We start from the raw sequence: 7,074 nt of genomic DNA, 5'->3' as shown, positions 1-7,074 counted from the left end.
CTTAACCATAAATGATGCCGACCAGGGATCAGCGGATGTTGCTTTTAGGACTCCGCCGGCACCTTATGAGAAATCAAAGTTTTTGGGTTCTGGGGGGGTGGGAGTATGGTTGCAAGGCTAAAACGTAAAGGAATTGACGGAAGGGCACCACCAGGAGTGGAGCCTGCAGCTTAATTTGACTCAACACGGGAACCTTACCAGGTCCAGACATAGTAAGGATTGACAGACTGAGAGCTCTTTCTTGATTCTATAGGTGGTGGGGCATTGACGTTCTTAGTTGGTGGAGCGATTTGTCTGGTTAATTCCATTAACGACCGATACCTCAACATCCTAACTAGCTATGCGAAGGTATCCCTTCGCGGCCAGCTTCTTAGAGGGACTACTATATTTTAGTCCGCGGAAGTTTGAGGCAATAACAGATTTGTGATGCCCTTAGATGTTCTGGGCTGCACGCGCGCTACACTGATGTATTCAACGCGTTTATAGCCTTGGCCGACAGACCCGGGTAATCTTTGAAATTTCATCGTGATGGGGATAGATCATTGCAATTGTTGGTCTTTAACAAGAAATTCCTAGTAAGCGCGAGTCATCAGCTCGCGTTGGCTACATCTCTACCCTTGTACACACTGCCCGTCACTCCTACCGATTGAATGATCCGGTGAAATGTTCGAATTGCGGCAATGTGGGTGGTTCGCTGCCCGCGACGTTGCGAGAAGTCCATTTAACCTTATCATTTAGAGGAAGGAGAAGTCGTAACAAGGTTTCTGAAGGTGAACCTGCAGAAGGATCATTGTCAAAACCTGCAAAGTAGAACGACCTGCGAACTTGTTTAAATACTAGGGAGCGGTGTGGTCGGGGTGCTTCGGTCTCCATCCACGTGGCTCCCTCCTGTCCCTAGCATGTGCACTCACATGCATGCTAGGTGATTAACAAACCCTGGCGCGGAAAGCGCCAAGGAATACTAAATTGAAAACCTGCCCTTCGCGCCCCGTTTGCGGTGCACGTGGGGGGACTTGTGCTTATTTTGAAACATAAATGACTCTCGGCAACAGATATCTCGGCTCTCGCATCGATGAAGAACGTAGCTAAATGCGATACTTGGTGTGATTTATAGAATCTCATGAACCATCAAGTCTGTGAACGTAAGTTGCGCCCGAAGCCATTAGGCCGAGGGCACGTCTTCCTGGGCATCACGTATCGCGTCGCCCCCGTACAACGCACCCAAACTTATCGTCGTGGTGGTGTCGTGGGATTTAAATCGTCCTCCTGTGCGCCCCGAGCATGCAGTTTGCCTAAATGTGAGTCCATAGTGACGGACGTCACGATAAGTGGTGGTTGAAACTCAACTCTCGTAATGTTGCAGCTCCAACCCGTCACGTGTTTGGGCTCCCTGACCCATCTTGCATCAACACCGCGCCAAGACCAATAGGTGACACATCACAATACACAGTATAAGACCCCAAGCCCGTAGTTAATACCAACACTGGGGCTGTAGTCAAAGTTGTTTTGAGCTTTTGGAAACTCGCCTCACACTCCTCGGACCATCTGAAAGGAGCATCCTTCTGGGTCAATCTCTTCATAGGTGAGAAACCCTCTACGAAATGGCGATATTACCCGGCCAAACCAAGGAAACTCCAAATTTCAATAGCTAAAGACGGTCCGGGCCAACTCTACATTGCTTTAATCTTCTTCGGATCTACCTTGATGCCCTCATTCGACACCACATGACCCAAAAACGCCACCGAATCAAGCCAGAATTCACACTTTGAGAATCTTGCATACAACTTCTTCTCTCTAAAGGTATGGAGCACGATCCTCAAGTGCTGCTCATGGTCTTCCCGGCTGCGGGAGTACACCAAGATGTCGTCAATAAGCACAATGACGTACGAATCAAGATAAGGCTGGAATACACTGTTCATCAGGTGCATAAATGTTGTTGGGCATTGGTTAGCCCAAATGACATCACAAGGAACTCGTAGTGACCATACCGAGTCCTAATGGCAGTCTTTGGAATATCTGGATCCCGAATCTTTAGCTGATGATAACCTGACCGCAAATCAATCTTTGAGAATACTCTGGCACCCTGTAGCTGATCAAATAAGTCATCAATGCGTGGCAATGGATACATGTTCTTCACTGTATTCTTGTTCAACTGGCGATAATCAATACACATGCGCATAGAACCATCCTTCTTCTTCACAAACAAGACCGGAGCACCCCCACGGTGACACACTAGGACGAATGAAACCCTTATCAAGCAACTCTTGCATCTACTATTTTAACTCCTTCAACTCCACTGGGGCCATACGATATGGTGGAATAGAAATGGGCTGAGTACCCGGAAATAAGTCAATACCAAAATTAATATCCCTATCGTGCAGCATGCCTGGAAGATCCGCTACAAATATATCTGGAAAGTCTCTCACTACCATAACTAACTTAACGATAGAAGTATCAGCACTAACATCTCTCACAAAGGCTAGATAAGTATCACACCCCTTCTCAACCATACGCTGAGCCTTTAGAAATGACACAACCCTGCTAGGAACATAATCTAATGCACCCCTCCACTCTAACTATAGCAAACCTAGCATAGCCAATGTCATAGTCTTGGCTTGGCAATCCAGAATAGCATGATAGGGCGACAACCAGTGTAAGGCCCCGTAAAGTTTTGCCAAGGAATTTAAGGTTTCATGGTGCCGAGGTAGGCTTATGTGTTTGAGGATTGTAGAAATTTCACCCTTCTTTGATACTCCAGATCGTGTGATAGAGCTCAGGATAGGAAGCTAGTTTCCTCGTCGTGTCTCATTTTCCAGATGAGTAATCCACGAGTTCGAAGCAGCGATGAAGGAATGACCCCGCCATTGAATTTGGGGGAGATTGCACAAGAGTTCGTTGGGAGAATGTGTCCAGCCATGGAGGGATTAGAAGAACTTGTTGCTAGGGGAAGTGTCCTTGTTACTATCAATGTCAACGCACCACCGGATCATGTGGTGAGAGCACCTAAGAAACGAAAGAGGGTTGTTGGTACCAATGAGCCAGATTTTGTGATTTGTAAGAAGCGCCACTTGGGGAGATGTTGGATGACTCTTAAAATATGCTATGGTTGTGGAAAGAGGGGGCACATGAAGAAAATATGTCCTAGGTTGGGTACACCTAGTCGGGTTTGCCCGATATGCGGGCGGGAGCATTTGGCATCGTGTTGAGAGTATGATCATCAGCGTGTTAGGGGTGCTAGATTTGGGCAATTCCAAAGGCCTGCACAGCAAGACGGTATAGATATTGTTACTCCCGCCATGAAGGCTTGGGGGAAGGATAAAGGGGATGCTTATGATGTATGCAAAAAGGGTAAATATCATATCGGTGGGGCGAGTCAGTTTGGTGGGCCTCGTCCATTGAAGTGTAGGAGATGTCATTCGGGGGTATGTCACTGTGGTACCAATGTATGTTACAAATGTGGAGTCAGGGGGCATCAATTAAGGCACTTCCCCATCAATCTAAAGTTACCAAGTAAGTCACTCCTTAGTTCATCATTTTGAACACCACATACGTTTCCTTGTTATATATGTATGACTATATTGAGAGCCTGCATGAACACAGTCTTAACAAGAATCTGAATCACAAAATATTGCATGTATCCACTCTTTCAACGAGATGCATTATTCGTGAAGCCTCTTTATCACCATTATCTTACTTACAACCTCTTGAGGAATTGAGTTCTATAATGATTACTTTGAATTGAGACAACCCTAGGTTCATACTTCCCACTTGTTTCCCCAAATTCTCAACAAAGTACCATACCTGATGAATCTCTTATAGAACCCTCTGATTCAAATGAATAACATCTGCTCACTTGTGCTTATGCATGCACCATCACAATGTTTACCTATGTGGTATCAAATCTAATATAAGTCAACCTAGTGTTGAGATCTTTCTTGATCCTCTCTCTCTCTCTCCCTATCTTGTGTATGTGGCTCATAGGATTTGAGGGATCACCCCCTTCACTATTTAGTAACATAAGAGCATATCTCAGCACCTATCATATGTGTACATGTATCAAAATGGTCACTTGTTTGCATGATGTCTCTCTGAAATTTGAGATCCTCACACCTCCGTCATAGGAAGATCTTGTGTCGCCCATCTTAGTATAACTTTTGTGTCAACTTAGGGCATTCCGCAGTAAGTAGTAAGTAGCTCACTTTGTTCCTAGTACTGTAGTTGCCCATGACGTGGCCTTGTATTGTAGTTTGGGAGTTAATATAGCAGAAACATGTCCAACTCATAACAAATGTTAATTTTCTCTTTACACCTCTAAACATGTATTAACTGTGTTCCTTAGTTAGTGAATTCATTGTGCTAGCTTCCTGACATTTGTTGGATAACCATGAGAGATCGCATCCTTCCATATATTACTGCAACACTTCTTTTTTCATAAAGGTCCTTAATAGGCTCTCCGTCAAGACCAAATGCACCTTTGGGGGTTATCATAGCATCACGTCTGCTTCTCTTATTTTCCTATCTTTTATTAGCATCTGGGTATTTTCAAGTCATAAAATCCATGAAGAACTCATTATGAACATCTGCAAACCTTCCATGATTATTTTATAGTGTCTCCCTGGGTTCCGTTATCTTTACACACTCGACTTCTAGAATTATTGACTATGTCATTGTCATGTGCGGAGAGTTTACTATCCTTAACGTTCCACATCCCTGGGTGGATATGGATAGGAGTTATTTGTCTTTCTCCCCAGAGCATCATATTACCCATTAGAACCTTTCTAACCAATGATGTCATTACAATGATTAACCATGTCAGCGCTATTGGTAGTAACCTTCATGTCTCTTAGGATATAACCTCCTGAAATGCCCTTCTCAGTACATTGATGGATTCTTGAATAATTCCAGTCCAATCTCGAACCTCGTTGTTCCTGTTTGTAGTAAATCTATCGAGAGTTGTAGGTTCAAACATGTCAAACAAGAAGCATTATTCCATGATCAGACATATTGGGTAGGAACTCTATAGTCATATTCATTCTAGCACATCATAGAATAATTGTTGAAAGTTGCCAAAGGTTTAGTTTGGGTGTTCGGCGTAGATATTTAGAGTGGAATGAAGTGAACGGGTTATTCTCAAGATTTTCATCACGAAGATATTATATGAATTGTTAATAAAGATAAAGTAGGTGTAGTAAACATTGGTCCTTATAGAATCTTGAGGGAAATAGGTCGAGCTAAACATATGATGTCCCCCATCATTGTTCTCCATGCACCCGGTGTTTCATATGTCTATGCCCAAAAGGGTAGTTGGGAATTGTTTGTCTATCATTCCGGTGGGAGCTATGGAAGGTAAAGTTAATGGGTAATTGGTTTATGAGAGGTACCTAATTGTCATCCTTGTTAGATAAGTTCGGAAGTTGAGATTGCCTCCGTCAAAGTGCTATGGACAGTTCTGTGAGTCGAGGAAGTCACCTCGAAGGCTGAGAGTGTTGTGGAAAGAAGATATTCTCACTTGTTTGTATAGCCGAATGGTTGTGGTTTGGAAGGTACATTCTATGTGTTATGACTTAAAATATGTACAGTTCATGTCAGGATACCACTATGGAGGGTGTAATGCATGTAATATTGATATTATTGTTATTGATATATATTGTAATGTTTTATTGAGTTATGGAAGTGTTGTCAGGGTGTTTTTGGTGTTACTCTGGCAGGTGGATGGGCCCAATTATAGGGGAGACTCTGCCAAAATTTAGAAATTGTTGGAAGTTAGTCAAATTTTGGGGCTTGTGATATTTGAAAGAAGAGTTGAGTTATGTTAGGTGTTTGGGGCGGACTCTACTCCTCATTTGAGGATGAATGATCCTAAGCGGGGGAGGATGTAAGGCCCCGTAAAATTTTACCTAGAACTTGGGGTTTCATAGTGCAGAAGTAGGCTATCGCGTTTGAAGGTTGCAGTACAGACTTTTTGGGTTGAAGAATGCACTGAGGGGTTGATAAAAAATTTTGGCAGAAGAAGGCGATTCTGCAATTAGTTTCACGACCGCAGAACCACTCCGTGGGCCGCATACCCGTCGCATAGTTGAGCAGAAATATGGTTGAATTTTCAAGGTCATTTTGCGGCCCATTCTGCGATCGCATATCCATTTTGCGGTCCGCATTTTCCATCGCAGATTTGGCATGAAAAATTTTGTTGGGCAATTCTGCGGTCCACTCTACGGCCTCGTAAGTGGTCTGCAGACCACAGAGCTATCTCAGAACGGTCCAGACCAGCTAAGTTCTTGGCATCGTTTTCGCGACCCACTTTGCGGGCTACATATCTGTTATGCGGGTCCATTCTGTGATCGCAGGCCTGAGTTCGGAGGGTCCATTTTCCTTTTTTTATAACCCGACCCCATTTTGATAAATAGCCTTATGGGCTCATTTTGAAGCAAATGTCTGATGATTTTAGAGAGAGGTAAGAGTATTTTAGAGAGAGAAGGAGGAAACCTAGCATTCTAATCACCCATTCTTGTACCAATCTTCAAGAATCAAGGAAACCAATCACTAGATTATCTTCTATCCGGGTAAGTCCTACTCCTAAGTTTTCATTCAAGAGGTTATGAGTTCAAGTATATTGTGCGGGTTGGAAATATGCCATGCATGTGGCAATATGTTGTAGTATGTGGAATTAATGAACCATTTTGGTTAGTTTCTTGTGGAAATTGTTTGAGGGAGGAAGGGATTACCATTGTAGAGCTTTATAGTCTATTTTTCATACTAGGTAGTTGACAAAATTCCTAAGAGAGTTACACCATGGGAATCATTCTAATTATTATCCGATGTTCGCTATCATCCTATAGATTATTATTGCTAGAAGTGTTGGGATGTTGTAGTAACTTAAGGAAAGCTCAAACAAGGTATGTTGGCTAAACTACTCTCTTAGAATTGAATTCCATGATGTCCCCGTAAGTTTCCAGTATGGTTGGCTGAAGTTCTTTATTCCCATGTTCCGAGTTGTTCCTAATAAATTTGATTGTCCCGAATAAGCTAGTGTCGAGAGATATGTATTCAAAATGCGTTCGAAATGTTCCTATCACA

At 43.2% G+C, this 7,074-nt stretch overlaps 1 non-coding gene across 1 annotated transcript; it reads left to right on the top strand.

The window, feature by feature from the left end:
- The first annotated feature begins 1,037 nt into the window (after positions 1 to 1,037).
- LOC142167608 (5.8S ribosomal RNA) lies at positions 1,038 to 1,193 on the top strand. Its single transcript, XR_012697703.1, has one exon. It is a non-coding gene; the product is annotated as a 5.8S ribosomal RNA (ribosomal RNA).
- Positions 1,194 to 7,074: the final 5,881 nt, after the last annotated feature.

The sequence above is a fragment of the Nicotiana tabacum genome, chromosome 12 (genome assembly GCF_000715075.1).
Source record: "Nicotiana tabacum cultivar K326 chromosome 12, ASM71507v2, whole genome shotgun sequence".
Taxonomy (NCBI): domain Eukaryota; kingdom Viridiplantae; phylum Streptophyta; class Magnoliopsida; order Solanales; family Solanaceae; genus Nicotiana; species Nicotiana tabacum.
This window is presented reverse-complemented; position numbering and strand designations above follow the sequence as displayed.